Source organism: Ceratotherium simum, chromosome 9, assembly GCF_057802395.1.
Source record: "Ceratotherium simum simum isolate JZ-2026a chromosome 9, ASM5780239v1, whole genome shotgun sequence".
In the NCBI taxonomy this organism is placed as follows: domain Eukaryota; kingdom Metazoa; phylum Chordata; class Mammalia; order Perissodactyla; family Rhinocerotidae; genus Ceratotherium; species Ceratotherium simum.
Genome location: NC_141908.1, coordinates 68097091 through 68119294, shown reverse-complemented (window position 1 = coordinate 68119294; position 22204 = coordinate 68097091).

Genomic DNA, 22204 nt, shown 5'->3' with positions numbered 1-22204 from the left:
ACGATCTTGAAGAATAAGAACAAAGTGATGGAAGCTATTAAAGGATCTGCTTCATTAGAGACAACAAAACTAACAAAAATTCAAGAAGGGCCTATATCAGACATGGAGAAACTTCTAATGACCTGGCTTAAAGACCGGACACAGCAGCATATCCTTCTCAGCACCATGATGATCACAGCCAAAGCAAAAAGTTTGTTTGCGATGTTGAAAGAAAAGGCGGGGACCGACTACGATGTTGAATTTACTGCTAGCTCTAGGTGGTTTAAAGGACTCAAGAACCACAGTGGAGCACGTGAACTTAACCACTACACCACTGGGCCAGCCCGAGAATCATTTTTCATTGCATAATATGAAAGTGAGTGATGAGTCTGCAAGTGCTGATATTAAGGCACCTGAAGAATTTTTAGAAACTCTAGATAAGCTGATTGTAGAAGAAAATTACTTGCCAGAGCAAATGTTCAATATGGATAAAACCTCCGTATTCTAGAAATGGATGCCTGAAAGGACCTTCATTCATAAGGAGGCTAACTCAATGTCAGGTTTCAAGGCTTTTTAAATGACAGGGTAACAGCCTTGCTTGGAGGTGATGTTGCAGGCTATGAATTGAAATCCCTTGTGACCTGGCACAGTGAGAATCCCATGCTCTTCAAGCATGTCATTAAGCACACACAGCCAGGTACTACAGGAGCAATAAGAAGTCATGGATGACCCAGTTCCTCTTCAAAGGTGCCATCTTCAATTGCTATGCCAGTGAAATGGAGAAGTACTATTTGGAGAATAGCATACCTTTCAAGATTTTGCTTATTGTTGATAATGCTCCTGGACATCCTCCTTTTATTGATGATCTTCATCCCAATATCAAACCAATGGATCCAACCAATGGATCAAGAAGTTATAGCAGGTTTTAAGGCCTACCACCTGAGGATGACCTTTGCCCAGGCTATTGCTGCAACTGAGGTAGACACTGATGCAATTCTGGAAGGACTACAACATCTTTGACTGTATCAAGATCCTTGCTTGGGCTTGGGGTGATTTCACCAAAGAGTATATGAATGGCATCTGGAAGAAGACACTCAAGGGATTCTTCCATGACTTCAAGGGATTTGCCAAGGATGAGGAGGTTGCAAAAATCAACAAGGCTGTGGTTGAGATGGCAAACAACTTTAAACTGGGTGTGGATGAAGATGATGTTGAGGAGCTCCTAGAGGTGGTTCCTGAATGCGTGACTAATGAGGAGTTGTTGGAACTGGAACAGGAATATAGCTGGAAAAAAGGCAAGAAAAAAGGAAACTGCAGGAGAAGAAAAAGAAAAAGAACCCCCAAGAAAATTTACAGTGAAAGATTTAGCAGAAGCTTTTGTAGACCTCAACAAGCTCCTTAAAAAGTTTGAAAACATGGATCCCAACTTTGAAAGATTTTCATTAATAGAGGGGAATGTTCATAGTGTGTTATCTGCTTACAAGCAAATCTATCATGAAAAAAAGAAACACACCAAGCAAACCACCATGGACATCTTTCTGAAAAAACTGACACCTCCTCCTCAGGCAGGTCCTTCAGGAAATACTCTAGAAGAAGGCATTGTTATCATAGGAGATGACAGCTCCATGCTTGTTATTGTCCCTAAAGACCTTGCAGTGGGACAAGACGTGGAGGCGGAAGACAGTGATACTGATGATCCTGACTCTGTGTAGGCCTAGGATAATGTGTGTATACGTGTCTTAGTTTTTAACAAAAAAGTTTACCAAGTAAAAAAAATTAAAAATTTTAAAAATAGAAAAAAGTTCATATAATAAGAATATAAAGAAGGAAAATATATTTGTGCAGCTGTACAATGTGTGTTTTAAGCTGTGTTATTACAAAAGAGTCAAAATGTTAAAAAAATTTTAAAGTTTATAAAGTAAAAATGTTACAGTAAACTAAGGTTAATTTATTATTGAAGAAAGAAAATTTTTTTTATAAATTTAAAAGTGTACAGTGTTTATAAAGTCTACAGTAGTGTACAGGAGTGTCCTAGGCCCTCACACTCCCTCACTCACTGACTCTCCCAGAGCTGCTTCCGGTCCTGCAAGCTCCATTCATGGTAAGTGCCCTATACAGGTATACCATTTTTTAATCTTTTATACCATATTTTTACTGTACCTTTTCTATGTTTAGATATCTTTAGATACACAAAAACTTACCATTTTGTTACAATTGCCTACAGTATTCAGTACAATAACATACCGTACAGGTTTGTAGCCTAGGAGCAATATGCTATACCATATGGCCTAGGTGTGTAGTAGGCTGTACCACCTTGATTTCTGTGAGTACACTTTATGATGTTCACACAATGACAGAATCACCTAATGACGCATTTCTAAGAACATATTCCCATTGTTAAGTGATGCATAACCGTAATTGGTTTGTGATCAGGGTTTTTTTAAAGCTCCCCAGGTGATTCTAATGTGCAGCCAGGGACTCAGCACCATCCTTGGCTTTGGGAGTAATTTAAGCTTAGAGTGGAGAACTATAATGACTTCCAGTTCAGAGCACACCAACTTTGCTGGTTCTTACCTCATTCTTCAATTCCAAAAACTAGGTTTCTGCCTTATTCCCAACACAAAGTGCCCCACTTTTTTTTTAACAGAATCCTGCCTCCTTCGTCTATGGGTACTGCTGCTACATAATAGTGTTTTCCTTTCTGGATTTTCACAGGTTACCTATTCTCAGATTGTCTTTGCTGTGATCTGCACATGTACTTCTTGGGACTACTCTGAACCCTACCTTGAGTTATCTCCTGTTGCTTTTCACTATACTCCGCATGTCATGTTCTACCTGCTCAGATAGTTATTCCTTTGTTTGCAGCTGAATTCTTCCCCGTGGTGCCTGACTTATCCCTGGGGACATGGTCTACTCCAGACCTTAGCCAGTCCCCAAATGTGTGGGTTATTTTTCTCTGCTTGATGATGTTATTTTGTAAGATTTGTAGTTAATGTTGTTGGAGGAGTATAGGAAAAACTGTCCAGGCCAATGGAGATTATGAAAGACACCTCTTTAAAAGCAGATTAGAGAGTTGCACTTCCAGAGTGAGGAGCTTGGCAAACCCTCTCCCCAGCAAAATAACTATATAACTGTATAGTTTTTAAAAATCGTGTAATATCTCTGGAAATTGTTCTAAGGGCATATAGAAAATCGAGAAACATTCATTCAAGAAAATCCACTAAGTCTCTGTATGAACGGTGAGAGCCTGTGGCATTTGAGCCATGACCTGCCCCCTCCTATGCTCCAGCTCCACGTTATGGAAACTCTACTCTGGGTGATCATCCTCCGGATGGTGAGGACAAAAAGATGGCAGCCCCTTCTCCCCACAACTCCCAGTCTAGGGCTACAATTTCACTCCAGCAGAGGCAAGCCACCAGATTTCTCATACTCTTGGCCCTGTCTTGTAGAAGCTCTATTTTGGACAGATGCAGCTGAAATGACTGAGGCTTCCTTTCTCCCTCTCAGCCCCTAGTCATAGGGCAGAAGCTACCCCAGGCTTGGCAGGCCCCAAATACTAGGGCCTTGATTACCCCTGCCTGAGCTCACTCGTAGGGCAGAGGTTCCCTACTGGGAGGGGCAGGCTGAGAAGACCAGGGGCTACCATTCTCCGCTCCCAGCATCCACACATATTGGGTGGTCATTCCCAATGACAATGAGGTGTCATTCTAGGAGAAGCAAACTACTATTCCTGCCCCCGGCTCTTGTACAGTGGTTCAGAGATTCTGTTCAGGGAGAAAGGCAGGCCATAAGGACAAAGAGCTCCACGCCTCTGCCTGAAAGGACTGACTTTATTTGAAACAGAATGTGGAAACTCCATGCGTAAGGGTGTTGTCCAAAACAATGAATATTTTGGTGGAGAACAGTTGAGAAGGTGCTGGTAGCTCCATGCCATAGTACCAATAAGCAAAATGCCAGAGCAGCCAGATATTTAACAGAGAGAACTAGAGAAAGAGACAACTAAGAAGAGCCCTCTTGGGATTATAGTCAACCTCAGAGATCAAGAAAGCTGTGCAAATGTGCTAAACTGCACCCATTGAGAAGCAATCAGAACAGAATGTGGAGCAGAACTGAAAGGATTCCCAAGTCACACAAATATCCACCAACAATGGGCAGAAGCATCACTGGCACAAAGGACTTAAGCACAACCTCTGCATAAACACTGACTGAAAATAAGCTACTGTGACCCAGGGGCAACTCCTATGAAGCCAGAATTAAAAACAAAATCACATCCCTGGCAGTCTGGAAGGCTATATGCTTGCCTAAGGCTGTACACTCTCAAGAGTGATATGAAAGGGAACTTCTAAGGTTCTAGTCCCTGGCTGAATTTGGGTCAAAAATGTAAACACCCTGAACAATGAGAACAGCCTCCAAACTACACACACATCCAATAGTAAAGGGTAAAAATCTAGCTAAGAGTGTTTAAGCACAACATTTAATAATAAGTGACTTGTACTGACCAGGAATAATTTCTAGACATCCAGGATAAAAAGCAAAGATAAATTATGGAAACAAGGGAGAAAAATCTGAGCAGAAATATCAGAGATTGCACACTACAGGGAAAATAGACTTCAAAGAATTAGTTCAGTCAAGTCATTGAATAAATAAACTAATGACCAAGCAAAAAACAAAAACAAGGGCCAGCCCAGTGGCGCAAGCAGTTCAGTGCACTTGCTCCGCTTCAGCAGCCTGGAGTTCACAGGTTCGGATCCTGGGCACACACCAATGCACCACTTGTCAAGCCATGCTGTGGTGGCATCCCATATAAAGTAGAGGAAGATGGGCACGGATGTTACCCCAGGTCCAATCTTCTGCAGCAAAAAGAGGAGGATTGGCAATGGATGTTAGCTCAGAGCTGATCTTCCTCACACACACACACACACAAAGTCAATCCCTAGAGTCAAGGGGAGATCAGTATCCAGAGTTGTTACAATATATTATCTAAAATCTTCAGATTGCAACAACAAAAAAAATGATGAGACGTGTAAAGAAACAGGAAAGTGTGATCCATACATAGGAACAAAAGCAGGCAATAGAAACTGCCTCTGAGGGATCTTGGACCTAGCAAAGACTTTAAAGCAGCTATTATAAACATGTTCAAAGAACTAAAGGAAACCATGCTTAAATTAAAGGAAACTATGATGACAATGTATCATCAAATAGATAATATAAATAAAGAGAGGGAAATTATAGAAAAGAACCAAATGGAGATCCTGGAGTTGAAAAGTACAGTAAGTGAGAAGTCCAACAGTAGATTTGAGCTGGTAAAAGAAGAACCAGTAAACTTGAACATCAATTGAGATTATGCTTTCTGAAAAACAGAGAGAAGAAAGAATGAAGAAAATGAGCATAGCCACAGAAGAATGTGGGACACCATTAAATGTGCCAACACACATGTAGTGGGAGTACCAGAATGCAAGGAAGGAGAGAAAGGGACAGAAAAAAATATAGACTAATAGCTGAAAACTTCCAAATGCGATGACAAACATTAATCTACACATCCAAGAAGCTCAACACACTCCAATTAGGATGATACACAGAGATCCACACCCAGACACATCATAGTCAAAATGTTGGAAGCCAGTGATAAAGAGAAACTTTTAAAAGCAGTGAGAGACAACAGCTCATCACATACAAGAGAATCACAATAAGATTAACACCTGGCTTCCCATTAGAAACAATGGAGGCCAGAAGGCAGAAGGATGACATATTTAAAGTGCTAAAAGTAAAAAATTGTCAATCAAGAATCTTGTATCTAGCAGAACTATCTTTCTAAAAGGAAGTCAAAATAAAAATATTCCCAGATAAACAAAAACTGATAGAACTCATTGCTAGCAGACCTGCCATGCAAGAAAGATAGTTACATAGGTAATTATAATAGTATAATTGTATATTTCTTGAACTTTCTTCTCTTGAATCATTTAAAAAACAATTGCAAAAAACAATATATATAGTTTATATATATAATAATATAATTGTATATGTATGATATGTATATATACAATATATTGTTGGGCCTATAGTTTATAGAAATGTAATATATTTGCCAAAACCACTACAAAGTTGGTTGGTGGAAACAAGGCTGTATTAGTGTAAGGAAATGACACCAGATGGTAATTTTCTATAAATGTATACTTGTTCTTTAAAAAATATTAGCTTACATAAAGTAATAATTATGATAATTTACTGCTGCGTTTGTAACATATATAGACATAACTATAACAGTGATAGCACAAAAAGGGGGTAGGGTATGAATCTACATAGGAGTAATGACAGCACATATTTCCATATTTCACTAGAATTTGGTTAGTATAAATCTGAAGTAGATTTCGTTAAGTTAAGGGGTATTGTAATCCCAGAATAACCCTTAAGAAAATAACTCAAAAATTTAAAAAATAATTAAAGGAATTAAAATGTTACACTACAAAAATATCTACCTAATACAGAAGAAAACAATAAGGAGGAAGAGAGGAAAAGAAAGAAATAAGAAATATAGAAAATAAAAAGCAAAATGGCGGGTGTAAATCTAAATATATCTAACATAAAATATAAGCATACAGATGTGAATGTGAATGGATTTCTAGAACACTCCACCCAACAACAGTAGAATATTTTTTTCCTCAAGTGCTTATGGAAGATTTTCCATGATAGACCACATGCTAGGCCATAAAACAAAGCTCAATACATTTAAAATGATTGAAATCATACAAAGTATGTTCTCCAATCAAAATGGAATGAAATTAGAAAACAATAACAAGGAAATTTGGGAAATTCACAGATATGTGGAAATTAAACAACACACTCCTAAATAACCAATAGTCAAAGTAGAAATCACAAGAGTAGTTAGAAAATACTTTGAGAAGAATGAAAATGAAAACTAGAAACAAGTGCATGTTAAGCAATTAGATAACTTAGATGAAATGGACAAATTCCTAGAAAGACACAAACTGCTGAAACTGACTCAAATAGGAATTGAAAATCTGAATAAATCTATAAAAAGAGGTTGCATTTAGTTATCAAAAAACTTCTCAAAAAGAAAATTCCAGAACCAGATAGCTTTGATGGTGAATTCTACTAAACATCTAAAGAAGAATTAATGCCAATCCTTCATATACACTTCCAAAAAAGGAAGACAAGGGAACAAGTCCCAAATCATTCTATGAGGCCAGTATTAGTCTGAGACCAAACCCAGATGAAAATATTACACAAAAAGAAAACTACATATCAACACACAATAGTATATAAACACAAAAGTCCTCAATAAAATACCAGCAAACCAAACCAGTGACCCATAAAAAGGGCTACACCCCATGACCAAGTGACATTTATTTCAGGAATGCTTGCTTAATATTTGAATATCAATTAGTGCAATACGGCCGGCCCTGTGGCTTGGTGGTTGAGTGCGCGCGCTGCGATGCTGGTGGCCCGGGTTCGGATCCCGGGTGCGCATCGAGGCACCGCTTCTCCGTTCATCCTGGGGCCGGGTCCCACATGCGGCAGCTAGAAAGATGTGCAGCTACAACACACGGCTATCCACTGGGGCTTTGGGGGGAAAAATAAAATACATAAAAAAAAATCTTTAAAAAAAAAAAAAAAATTAGTGCAATACATAATAGCAATAGAATCAAGGACAAAAATCAAACACTCATCTCAATAGACGCAGAAAAAGCATTTGACAAAATCAACATCTTTTTTTTTTTTGGCAGGGAAAGATTCCCCCTGGGCTGACATCTGTCGCCAATCTTCCTCTTTCTTTTTCCCCTCCCCAAAGCCCCAGTGCATTGGTGTATATCCTAGTTGTAAGTCGTTCTAGTTCTCCTCTTTGAGCTGCCACCAGAGTATGGCAACTGACAGATGGGTGGTGTGGTTCCATGACTGGGAAACAAACCTGGGCTGCTGACACAGTGAGAGTCAAACTTTAATCACCAGATCATCAGGGCTGGTTCCAAAATCAGCATCTTTTAATGATAAAAATACTCAACAAACTTGGAATAGAAAGGAAATTCCTCAACCTGATCAAGGGCATCTACAAAAAACCTACAGCTAACATCATACTAAGATTAGGAAAAAAACAAAGATGTCCACTCTTGCCACTTACATTCAACATTGGGCTGGAGGTTTTAGACAAAGAAATTAGGCAGAAAAAAAAAGACATCCAGATTGGAAAGGGAGATGTAAAATGATCTCTATTTGCATATCACATGATCTTAAATGTAGAAAATCCTATGGGATCCATTAAAGACTATTAGAATTAACAAGTTTAATAGCTACATCCTTCCAACAACAATTCCCTGACATGCACTGGGTGTCTAACAATTCAATTCAATATGGACACTAACTATCCAAGTCATTACAGATCCCACAAGTTAACGGCTCACTCCCACAAAACTGCCTCCACTTTAGATGTCAGCCCCAAGTGGGGTCCTCAAGCTATCTACACTTCTGCCCAGCAGACTACAAATTTGGGAGTTACCATGACCCTCGCTCAGGTTTTATAATTTGCTAGAATAACTCACGGAACTCAGGAAAGTGCTATAATTATGATTGCATTTTTCTTATAAAGGATATTACTCAGGCACAGACAAATGGAAAAGATGCGTAGGACAAAGTGTGGGGTTGGGGACACAGAGCTTCCATGCTTTCTCCAGGAGCACCACCTGCCCAGCACATCAACGTGTTCACAAATCCGGAAGCTCCCAAAACCTCACTGTTCAAGAGTTTTTATTGAGGCTTCATTATGTAGGTGTGATTGATTAAATCATTGGCCACATAATTGAACTTAACCTCCAGCCCCCCTCCTCTTCCCAGAGATGGGGGAGCGAGGCTGAAAGTTTTAACCCTCTAATCATGTGTGTGGCTAGATCCTTCCTTGAAATTATCTGAGGGCCCACCATGAGTCACCTGGTTGTCATCAACTTGGTTATGGTTATGAATAACAAAAGACACTCCTATCACTCAGGAAATTCCAAGTTTTTGAGCTCTGTGCCAGGAACCAGGGGCAAAGACCAAACACAAATATTTGCATTATATCTCAGGTAAAGTGTCCACTAAAAGACTATTACAATTAAACAAGTTTAGTAGAGTTGCAGGATACAAGATTAATACCAAAAAATCAATTTTATTTCTATATAGTATCAATAGACAATCTGCAAATGAAATTAAGAAAACAATTCCATTTACAATAACATCAATAACAATAAAATAGTTAGGTATAAATTTAGCAAAATTAAGGGCAAGACTTGTACACTGAAAACTGCAAAACATTGTGGAAAGAAATTAAGGAATATCTGAATAAATGTAGACATCTCATTTTCATGGATCATAAAAATTATGGTCCATGTTTAAGTGGCAATACTCTTCAAATTATCTACAGATTCAATGCAGTCCTTATCAAAATCCCAACTAGATTTTGTGCAGAAATTGACAGGCTGATTCTAAAATTCATTTGGAAAATCAAGAGACCTAGAATAGCCAAAACAATCTCCAGAACAAAGTTAGAGGACATACCGCAAAGCTACAGTAATCAAGACAGTGTGGCATAAAAATAGAAATACAGATCATTGGAATAGAAGTGAGAGTCTAGAAATTAACGCTTATATTCTGGTCAATTCATTTATGACAAGTGTGCCAAGACAATCAATGGGGAAAGAATCGCCTTTTCAACAAGTGGTGCTGGGACAACTGGATATCCACAAGTAAAAGAAAGCTGGACTCCTACCTCACACCATATATAAAAATTGACTCAAAATGGACCAGAAACTAAAAATAAGTGCCAAAACTATAAAATTCTTGGAAGAAAACACAAGAGTAAATCTTATTGACCTTGGATTTGGCAATGATTTCTTAAATGTGACTCCAAAAGAACAAACAACAAAAGATAAAATAGATAAGTTGGATTTCATCAAAACCAAAATCTTCTGTGCATGAAAGGATACTATCAAGAAAATGAAAAGACAACCTACAGAATGGGAGAAAATCTTTACAAATCATATACCTGATAAGGGTCTTGTATCCAGAATGTATAAAGAACTCTTAAAACTCAACAATAAGAAGACAATCCAATTTTAAAAATGCACAAAGGACTTGAATAGACATAAATATACAGATACAATACACAGATATAAAAATAAAGATACACAAATGGCCGATAATCATGTGAAAAGATGCTCAATATTATGAATCATAGGGAAATGCAAATCTAAACCACAGTGAAATATCCTTTTAGACCTACTAGTGTGGTGTTCTGGTTTGAATTGTGTCCCCCCCAAATACCTATGTTGAAGTCATCACCCCAGAATGTGACCTTATTTGGAATTAGGGTTAATGTAGATATAATTAGTTATGATAAAATCATATGGAATAGAGTGGGTCCCAAATCCAATATGGCCAATGTTTTTATAAAAAGGGGAAATTTGGACACAGACATGCACACAGGGAGAACACCATGTGAAGACTGGATATACGTTGCTACAAGCCAAAGAATTACCAGAAACCAGAAGAAAGGCCTGGAACAGATAATTCCCTAAGATCTTCAGAGGGACTGTAGTCCTGCAGGCATCTTGATCCCAGACTTCTAGCCTCCAGAACTGTAAGAGAATTTCTGTTGTTTAAGCCACTCAGTTGATGGTACTTTGTTAGAGCAACCCTACCAAAACAATGCATATGGGGATAATAAACAATGTTGACAATAACAAGTGTTGGTGATAATGCAGAGCAATTGGAACCCTCATACATTGCTGATGGGAATGTGAAGTGCAGTCATTTAGAAAATTAGTTTGGCAGTTCCTCAAAATGTTAAACATACAGTTACCATACAACTTGGGCAATTCCACTCTTAGGTATAGAGTATCCAAGAGAATTGAAAACAGGTGTTTAAACAAATAGTTGTATTTGAGTGTTCATAGCAGCATTATTCAAAATAGCCAAAAAGTGGAAACGACCCAAATATTCATCAAATGATGGGTGAATAAACAAATGTGGTATATCTGTACAATGGAATATTATTCAGCAGTAGAAATGAAGTATTGATACATGCTACAGCATGGATAAACCTTGAAAACATTATGCTAAGTGAAAGAAGCTAGTCACAAAAGGCTACATATTGTATGATTCTATTTATGTGACATGCCCAGAATAGGGAAATCTATAGAAATGGGAAGTAGATTAGTGGTTTTCTAGGACATGGTAGTGGTAGGGTTGGGAATATGGGATAGGTTGGGGAGGAATGGGGTGTGACTTAATCGATATGGGGTTTCCTTATGAGGTGTTGAAAACATTGTAAACATAGATTGTGGTGGTTCTTGCACGCCTTTGTAGATACACGAAAAACTACTGAATTGTACACTTTAAATGGGTGAATTTTACGATATGTGAATTATATTTCAATAAAGATATTTTTTTAAAAAGACAGACCCTGATTCTGAACTACCCGCCTGAGCCCTCCCCAAAATTCTGACCTACAGAAACCAAGAGAGAGTATAAAATGATGTTGATTTTAAAAAAGAAAAGAAACGAAAGCTAATTAGAAAACTCCCAAGATGTAATAGTTATGGAAGATCTGAATCCTGTAGATAGATGCATGGCAGTGGCAGTCTGTTCAAACAGAACATTATTGTCTTGCCTTGATATTTTTGAAAATGCTATGCGTGTCAGCAAAACAAATAATTTGCACTTTAAGCAGATTTTGTGGGTGAGCAATTCTTTAGTCCTTGGAACCCCTCACAAGTGCTAAAATTATCCAATCTGAGTGACCCTGGGCTGGTCCTTTGACTTCTGTGGACGTCCTTGTCCTATGTGTGAGGGGAGGCAGCCTAAATAACCTCTAAGGCACCCCTTTCATCCCAAATTTCTGTGACCAACATCTTGTGTCCTATTTATCACTCTGAGAAATGAGGCAGCAGCAAGAGAGCCGGGGGCATCAGAATCACCTGGGGTGGGGGAGGGTGGGGATACTAGGAGATACTAGTAATGGAGATACTAGGTTCCACCCCCAGAAATCCATTTGCATGGGTGAGCCCTATGAACTGGCATTTTACAAAAGTATGCCAACACAATTGAGAAACACTGGCAGGTGGCTCTGGAAACTAGTTGCCCCAAGAAATCCTGGGCCCTCTTACCCTCCTGTGCCTAATGAGGTAAGATAGACACCTCAGTTTCCGTCTGTTACCTCTATCTGCAACTCTTTGACTAAATGTCTTTCTTTTATTTAATCTTTTTAAAGTTAATTAATATCACCATTGCTTTGCCTCTCTTTATATGCCATACAAACACATGGAATGCATGGTTGGGATATTAAAAGATCCTGCTAATTCCACTGAAGTCATGTGGGTATTACTAATCGAGAAACAGCTACAATTCCACTTTTCACCTTTGAATGGGAGTCACGGGAAGGAAATCAGGGAGGTGATGTGTTATTAGATTTATAGATTTATAGATCTGTTATATAACACTGCAGTTCTGCTCCCTCTGGATGGAAATTTGACCCTGGGGGAGGACAGAACTCGAACAGAGATGTCATAGGAAGAGTTATCAGGAAGTAGGGAGAGATACCCATAATAAGACTTCCATTGGCTGAGATAGCTTTCAGGCCTTAGGAGTAGCTTTGTTCAGATGTTAGAAAAAGGTCTTACCAAGAGCCATTTTACTACCTTAAAATGAGATTAATTTTCATCTGAATCATTCCTCAAATTTGAAGGGAAGGGATTCAGATTCTTACTGTCTACCCTTATACCCTTAACAATAACTCACATGGTGTTTACTACGCTCCAGGCACTGTTGTAAGAGCTTTAGCTACAAAAACTTGCTTCATCTTCACCACGGGTGGACAGGCGCTTATTATCTCTATTTTCAAGCAGAAATTGAGAGGACATTGAGACAGAAAGGTGAACTAGATTACAAAGATTACAAAACTGGAAGACCAGAGAGAAGGATGTTAGTTTAGGCAAACAAGGTACCAGAGTCCATGAGGCTTAAACACTAAACTTCAGCCTCGTCCACCAGAGCTAACTGTGCAACAGAATACACTGTGCTTTCCATTCCTGGATTAGCAAAATCTTTAACTGCAGCAGGATAACGTTGTGCAAATGTGTTTTTAATGAAAAGAGCTTAAGCTTTCACTGGTGAAGCATAATACTAAGTTTGATCTATTAACTGAAACACTGGTAGAAATAAGAAATGGAAGAAGCATCAGTCAGACGACTCAGAAAAGAAAAGGGCCCCTCCTCAGGTGCCCGTGACCTTGAGAAAGACAGAGAACACCCTGGCAGAAGATGCCAGAGAGGTGACTTCACCTTCCCACAGTGGTATTAGATGGGGAAGGCTGCTTCTCAATAAAGTCACTGCCTAGCATGACTATTTCTAAACCCTACTGATTTGTGGGATTAAAGAGGGTAATTAATGTGCAAATTTACTGACTTTTTTTTAATTTCAGGAGAGGGGCAGCAGCAGGCTAACTAGTTGCCTATTAGAAACATCAAGAATGGGGCCAAGGTCTGGGACAGAAACTGAACAGCAGGTTGGGACAAGGGAGCAAATCTGTTAGGGTTTGCTGGCCAAGCTAGTCTTCTATTACGATGCCAAGGAAGGATGGGGCGTGAGAAGTCATGACTATGTTACTAGCATTCATATATTACTTGCGTGTTTTGATTCTTCTTCCAGAAATGTTTCAATAAAAAACTTAGTGAGTTTATGTAGCGCCTTAGTCAATATCCTACTCTTCAGTATCTTAAGGCTGACTTTGTACTTATGGAAGGCAGCCAGATCTTGTGGGTAGATCATTAAACTAGAATTCTTTACTTGGCATAGCAGTACCTTAATGTGACCTTGACCTAAGGAAGCCATCAACCTGTCAAGAGGAATGACCCCAGGGGTAAGGCCCTGCTGCCTCACCTTAAAGGACTGTTCTTCAAAAAGGAGACAATATAATGTTTTCTACTTGTTTAAAGAGAATGTTATGAGGGTTCTAAAGATAATATCTATGGAGGACTTTGAGCTCCTTCAATAAAAACGTTGTATAAATATAACCAAAGGAATTCTGGTAGACAAACATTGCCATATTGTATATCAGTCTTTGTATCTACATTCAGACTTTGTTTTAAGTTGGCTTATGTCCAGAGGTGTGCATAGGTATAGACAGCAAATGCTCCGTACTGAAAATTTAACTCAATCCCATCCTTTAAAACAAGGGCACGGAGTTATTTTCATCAAAGCTTAGGGACCTGAACCATAGGCTTCCCACACAAGGAGAAGTAAAGCTAAGTGTAGATGAGTCCTGTGTGACAAATATTCTAATCAGAATTTTATGCATAATTTGAATTATTGATATGATGCATATTTCAGTGAAATGACGTCTACCAATATTATTTCAAGTGTTACTTCAGGTTCCATAGGTTTTACATAATTATAAAGGGCTTAGCATTTTCATGAAACATTGTAAGATGTGATTTGGGTTCTAATTGTTTATCTTTGATACTAGTATTTAATTCAGAGAATGAGATCAAGGCACTAAAATGGGGATGCTCATGAACTTTGAAGGAGAAAAGATCATTCGGATTTTGTGTGTATGTGTGTGTGTTTCCTCTGAGTATTAAACATGAGGAGGTTATATAAAAGAGACTTCTAAAAGAGGAAAGGATGAAAATGGGCTGAACATTTCAAACAAAGTTCAGTGTGAAGTCGGTAGTATATTCCACAGAGCTGACAGGGAACAAAGTTGTGGAGGAGAAAGGAGAATAAGAAAATCAGGAAGCAGTAAAAATAATGATTGGGGTCAGGCGATAACAATAAAATCAAGAAAACTTGAATCTGACGGAAAAAACCATGGGTAGCTATAAAAGGGGCATTTGAAATAGGAAATGATGTGAGAGGAGAAGATAATTTTAGTATAGTTAAAGGAGGTAGCAGCTGTGGGTGTGAAGAGAAAAGATTAATTTTAAATGTGCCCAGAAGTAAGAGAAATATTTTTTTGAGGGCTGGGGAAGGAATGATGAAAAAACCTGGTTAGGGCCGGCCCCATGGCTTAGCAGTTAAGTGTGTGTGCTCCACTACTGGTGGCCCGGGGTTCAGAACCCAGGCGCGTACCGACGCACCACTTCTCTGGCCATGCTGTGTCCACGTCCCACATACAGCAACTATAAGGATGTGCAACTATGACATACAACTATCTACTGGGGCTTTGGGGACAAAAAAGGAGGAGGATTGGCAATAGATGTTAGCGCAGAGCCGGTCTTCCTCAGCAAAAAAGAGGATTAGCATGGATGTTAGCTCAGGGCTGATCTTCCTCACATAAAAATAAATAAATAAATAAAAACCTGGTTGAGTGTTGTATGGTTATTTCAAGCAAAAGTCTACCTAGAGTATTATGTCCACTTTTGGTCAGTGTACTGTCATAGGAGCATTGATGAACCAGAGGTCATTCAAGACACCAGGATGGTGAGAAATGTACCAATGATGCCTCCACAGAAAGAGTTGGGGCAACATGGCAGCTCTCCTCAGGCATCTGTAGGTCTGCCATAAGGAAGAAAGATCACACTTGGCTCTACATTGTTCAAGAGAAAGAAATACATCCAAGGAAAGTTAGAAGGAGGCAGATTGTGCTTAATGTTCTAACAATTAGATGTGCCCCGGTAACAAAATGGGCTATTGTAGAGTAATGTTTCCCATCTTTGCAAGCATCCAAGCAGAGAATATTCAATAACCTAACTAACTAATAGAATGGTTTCTTTTATCTTGCAGGGTCCTTTCTGACTGGAGGAACATGTGATTTCTGGATGGTGGACTCAGATCCTCACAGCCATGCTGCTGCACTCTGATCCTTTACCTGGAGGCTACTTTCCCAGCACCCCCACCTGCCAGGAGGAAAGGAAGCCAGGCATGTTTGTTATGACCATCCTTTTGTCACAACCCATTGGCTGGTACATTCAGTGTCAGCTACTGCTTTTGACTTTTCCTTACTTGTTATGGACTCTGGGATCCCAAGCAAAGGTTTCTGAAGGCCTTTTTTCCTCTTTGTTGTTTTTTTTTTATTTTTTATTTTTTTAAAATTTTTTGTTTATTGCAGTAACATTGGTTTATAACATTGTATAAATTTCAGGTGTACATCATTATACTTCTATTTCTGCATAGATTACATCATGTTCACCACCCAAATACTAATTACAACCCATCACCACACACATGTGCCGAATTATCCCTTTCGCCCGCCTCCCTCCCCCCTTCCCCTCTGGTAACTCTTTGTTAATTATAACATGATATCAGTCAGTGTCCAAGCAGAAAACAGACAAGCAGTCAAACTGGGTAATTTGAGGAGAGTGTAATAAAGGAATTGTTTGCAAAGGTGTGGACGATATTTACCGAAACCAGCAAGGGATGGTGCAGTCCCCCAGGACTTGTGTTACAGGAAGGATTTACCACCCCAGTCCTGAAGATTGAAGGGATGGAGCTGTTTCGAGGCTGCAGAGAGGGTGGTTATATGGAGAAGACGGCCTGAAAGGAGAGTTTGCCGCCAACGCACAGCAAGAAAGCCAGGGGAAGAAATAACCCAACCTCATTCTTCTTCTGCTGGTGCCTCCCACCGCCAAACCCAACCATAAGCTGGGCATGAAGGGAGCCAGCTGACATCTATATGGGTCAGCCTTCTGGGGCAGAGAGTAGGGTGGAGCTGAGGAGAGTGTGAGTCTGGAGGAGTAATGGAAGAAACCACAGAAAGCAAATTCCTCCCTAAGGCATGAAGGGCTGCCGAGGCAGTATTTGTATTATTAGGAACATGGCAGTGTTATCCTGGAAAAGCTCAGGACCTCAACTCTCTGCTAACCACCCTGAGCCCATGCCTGCCAAAGTCACAGCTCTCTGCAGGATTTTTCCTCATGGTCAGTGTTTAGCCTCCTCCACCTTCAAGGAAAGGACACATAGCAATTTTATAGAAAGGAGGACATTTTAGTCAGGTATTAGAGTTTCCCCACCTTAGAGCAGAGGAGAAACACCCAAACAGAAAGACAGGCTTACTGTGAAGTAATTTAAGCCAAAGCTTCGGGGCCCCTTACTTGCTTGGGTCTCTGTGAACATTGGGAGTTGCTGGGGGTCGTAGAATGTTCTAAGTCGAGAGGGAAGTCAGATTGTATTTCTATGTATGGATTTCTGGTAAATTGCCTAGTGAGGTGTCAGAAGAAAGAGATCTGGACTTCCAAGGCTCCAGTATTTGTCATGAATCCTTTTCTTATCCTTAATAAATATTCATTTTTGTACCTAACGTTGTAATTTTTTATTTTTTTCTTGATTAATCAAGAGTAATCAAATAATATAGGCTTTAGCTCCCACAAAACCTGGATCCACCCTACCTACGTGGAATTTTAATTATACTCAAACTAGGTCAGCAATCAGGTTATAGTGTAGGGGTGTGGATGGCTTCGGTGTAGAGAGGCAAAGGACTTTGTATAGAAGCACATGGAAAGTTTATGCACGACAAAGAACGAGCACATGTGCGGGTGATATGTGTGGATAAAACAATGGCTCCTATTTACTAGCAAACAAGCATCGAGGAATGCAAGTCAACTGTTCGTTACCTTCTAGCTGCTGGTCCATCTCTCTCCTTCACATCAGTGTTCCTTGAACACACACTTTGTACGAGACACGTCTGCCTTTTAACCACATCTAAGGCTTTGACTTTCTTTAGTCAACTTTGTTCCCCTTCCCCTTGTACCCCTCCCACCCCTAGAAGCTGCCACTCCTAATGAGGATATTAAGAGCAACTTCATGGAAAATTCAAAGGACAATTTCCAGTGTTGTCACCGTAACCTCTGACTTGGTGCTTCACCAATCCACCAGTTCTCCCTTCAGCTGTGACTAGCATGACGTCCTCAAAAGCTTGGCCACCTAACTCTGGCTTCTATGGGGTCATTTGCCTTGGGGATTCTATTTTACCACTTCCCCCTGTTTGCCGGCCTTCCTTAGTCTTTTTTCTCCTGGGTATAATCTAGGAATCTAATCTGCCATTAGATTAGGTCCTGCCTGTACTGATAACACGATGACATATAGTTCCCTTCAATCTTCCTTCCTCAATTTTCACATTGCTTGACCTCTTTCGCTGCTTCTTTCTGCTTTCTTCTCCCTCTAACCCACCCCTCTGTTGAGTTCGTACAGCTGAATCTTCTTTCGTCTGGAGCAGTGCAACAAGCTCTTGGTCAGGCTCTCCCCTCCAGAATTAAACGTCTTTAATCACTGCTCAGAGTGAATGTAAACATGGGCATCTCAAACCATTCATTTGACAAGCCACTCCACTCCTTAAGACTCTGTGGTGGCCTTCCATAACCCCGTGAAGCACATCCAAACCCTTTGCCAGGAGTCCCATCACTTCCTCATTTAAGATTCGCTTGCTCAGATCTTCATTTGCCCAATTCCATCCCTACTTTTTCTAAAGCTGCATAAGCTGCTTCTATAGCTGTTCCTTTGTACCACTTACTATGTACTTAATTTGACCTCAGTTAACTTATGGCAGCCATATGAAGTGCTTGTTATTGTCTCTATTTAATTCGCCTTAGAGAGGGAGAGTGAATTGCCCAAGTTTACAGACTTGGTATGGGTCTCAGTGGTATCTGAACCTGGGTGTCTCTGACCTCAGAGTCTGTGCTCTTGACCACTCTGCCAGTGCTTCTCAGAGCATGGGCCATTGACTAGCGGCATCAGGGTCACCTAGGATGCCTGTTAAAGTGCAGATTTTTGGGTCCCACTTCATATCTGCTTAAATGATGAAAAGGATTCAGTTCTATGAAGATCTAGTGGAGGAATAGTCTAGGCAGAACAGTAACTGCTGAGATGGAAATAAGCAAGGATCAGAATGAAGTCCAGTGAGGCTGGAGCACAGTGAGGCCAGAGAAGTAGAGGGGGCCAGATCATGAGGATCCGGAGACTTTGGATATTTCATTTAGTTAGATGGAAAGCTCTATGACAGTTGTAAGCAGATGAGTGATAAGCACTGCTTTACATTTTATCAAATGGCAGCTGCCCACTAAAGAGTTGCAGAGTTGTTGCAGGGAAGCAGCTGCCCAGCCAGGGCATCTCCTTGCATCGAGAGAGGCCATGGATGAATTCTCGCCATTGGAATGTGAGCAGGAGTGATTTATGCGTCACTTTTGGGCAAAAGTATCAAAGGATCAGCTGTGCCTGCTTCACTCTCTCTTCCCTCGTCTGCCAGCTAGATGGATGTTAACTTCATGGATTAAAGATAACTGGGCTTTGCCCTGTCCCAGCCTGGCACTGAAACTGGCAAAGAACTCCCATATGGCACTATTAAGTGAGCAAGAAATACAATTCGTATTACTCAAATTTGGGGGTTTCCTATAAAACTGCTAGAAGAAAATATAGGCAGTACACTCTTTGACATCGGTCTTAGCCGCATATTTTCGAATACCATGTCTACTCAGGCAAGGGAAACAAAAGAAAAAATAAACAAATGGGACTACATCAGACTAAAAAGCTTCTGCAAGCCAAAGAAACTATGAGCATAACAACCCACCAACTGGGAGAAAATATTTGCAAACCATATATCAGACAAGGGGTTAATTTCCAAAATATGTAAAGAACTCATACAACTCAACAATAAAAAAACAAACAACCCAATCAAAAAATGGGCAGAGGATATGAACAGACATTTTTCCAAAGAAGATATACAGATGGCCAATAGGCACCTGAAAAGATGTTCAATATCACTAATTATTAGGGAAATGCAAATCAAAACTACAATGAGATATCACTTCACAACCATCAGAATGGCTATAATTAACAAGACAAAAAACAACACAGGCTGGAGAGGATGTGGAGGAAAGGGAACCCTCATACACCGCTGGTGGGAATGCAGACTGGTGCAGCCACTGTGGAAAACAGTATGGAGATTCCTCAAAAAATTAAAAATAGAAATATCATACAATCCAGCTATCCCAATACTGGGTATTTATCCAAAGAACATGAAATCAACAATACAAAGAGACTTATGCACCCCTATGTTCATTGCAGCATTATTCACAATAGCCAAGATGTGGAAGCAACCCAAGTGCCCGTCAGTGGATGAATAGATAAAGATGTGGTATATATATACAATGGAATACTGCTCAGCCATAAAAAAAGGACAAAATCATCCCATTTGCAACAACATGGATGGACCTTGAGGGTATTATGTTAAGCAATATAAACTAGACAGAGAAAGACAAACACCATATGATTTTACTCATATGTGAAGATACACACATGGATAAGGAAAACAGATTAGTGGTTACCAGAGGGGAAGGGGATGAGGCATGGGCGAAAGGGATAAAGGGGCACATATGTACAGTGACAGATAAAAACTGTCCGTCTAGACTACTGGTGGTGAGTACCATGCAGTCTATACAGAAACTGATATATAATAATGTACACCTGAAATTGCACAATGTTATAAACCAATATGACCTCAATAAAATAATTTTTAAAAAGTTGGGGAGTTTCCTTGTTACAGTAGCTACTGTTGCCTTAAATGCTTCAAGTCACATGACTTATGTTTTGCCAAGGTCACATTGGCTGCTGTATGGAGAACAGCCTGGAGGTGGTAGGGGGTGGCAGCAAGGGTGGGAGCAGGGAGACCAGTTGGGTAGTTCTAATGGGGCTGATGGTGGCTTAGATTAGGTTGGTGGCACTGGAGTCATGTGGAGATACGAGATACGTTGGAAGAATTTTCCCTAAAACAAGCAAGATGTATGGATGGATTAGCTGTTGAGTGTGACAGAAAAGAGAAACCAAGGACTGCAAGGTTGTTGGCTTGAACTCATTGAAAAAAACCAGAGATGGTGTTTTCTGAGATGGAGACCAGGAACCCTCCCTTGTTTGCAGTTCTCCCAGTCACCTCAATTTGTCCTGAACGATCTCCTAGTTGTGGCCTTTAGACTACACTACTCATTAACTGTGGCCTGTTCCATACTCTACAGACCCCACATGCTCTTCACATGTTGACAGTGAAAGAAAAGTTTGGCCTACACTCTCTCAGCCTGAACAACTGACTACTTGAAAAAATGAAATTGTAAACATGAAAAATGGCAATTTTAACCTCAAATGAGTTTAAGTTGCTTTTTTTCTTCTTCCCAAGATGGAGGACAGATAGAGAAGGATGTGTCTTTCATGCCTGCAGTTAGGAAGTAAAGGTGATGGTGCTAATCATAGAGTTTCTGTTAGTTCTGGGTTGACCTTGATTTGGAGTATGGTTACAACACACTTTATGACCATAACAGCTCTGACGAGATTTACGTTTATTGCTTTCTTTCCTCTCTGTGTCCCCTGAATGTGGGTCCACTCAGTGACACAGTGTCTCCAGGGCAGGGTTCTCTCTGTTTACCTCATTTTGCACTGAAATTCACTTACTATGTACCTCTGGCAGAGCTGGGTAATTAGAACCTTTGAAAATAATGCCCTGTGAAGCAGGGACAGGGTACAGGAAAGAGAAATAATATGGATGAAAGAGAGATATGAGAGTTGATGTGAAAGAAGAAAAAAAAAGGTATGATAATTGAGTATTTATTTTTCAGTTAACCAAAGACTCATAGTATACATCAGGGTCTTACTTTAAGACCCTTATTTTATTATTCTAGTATCTCAAGAGGGAAGCATTAGATTTGGCCCTTACCCTCAGGGGGTTTGCAGTCCAATCAAGAACACCCAATGCAAAGGAACAATGATTGAAGATGCTCTCTAGCAGGACTAGACCACACTAGTAAGTGCTGTAGGGGTTGGAGTTGAAGCTGCTCTATCAAGCTGGAGTGGTCAGCCAACGATGGTCCTCCCCTTGGGCCCCAGGAGGGGTGGCTATTTCTTTTGGAATATGGTCATGGGAGGAGCCCTCGTGTCTTCCTAGGGCCAGTAAAAGAGAACCCCTAGAAAGGTCGGATACCTGGAGCTGGACCCAAGAGAGAGACTTTGCAGATGAGTATACAGTGTGGTTTAAGGGCAGTCCTGTAGTTTTTTCCTTCACTTTCAACTGAACTTTCGCTATTAGCACTTGAGTCCTCTGTGACCATCACCATCATCCATAAGCATGCACAAGTGGAACTAAGCCAAGTCCCCAACTGTGAGACAGTTGGTCTCTTCAGGCTTAGAGGAGAAGGGGACTGAGAGTGAAGAGAGAAGGTACAGAAAGGGGAAGCTCGTATATGTCGCTTGGAAAGCTATTCCT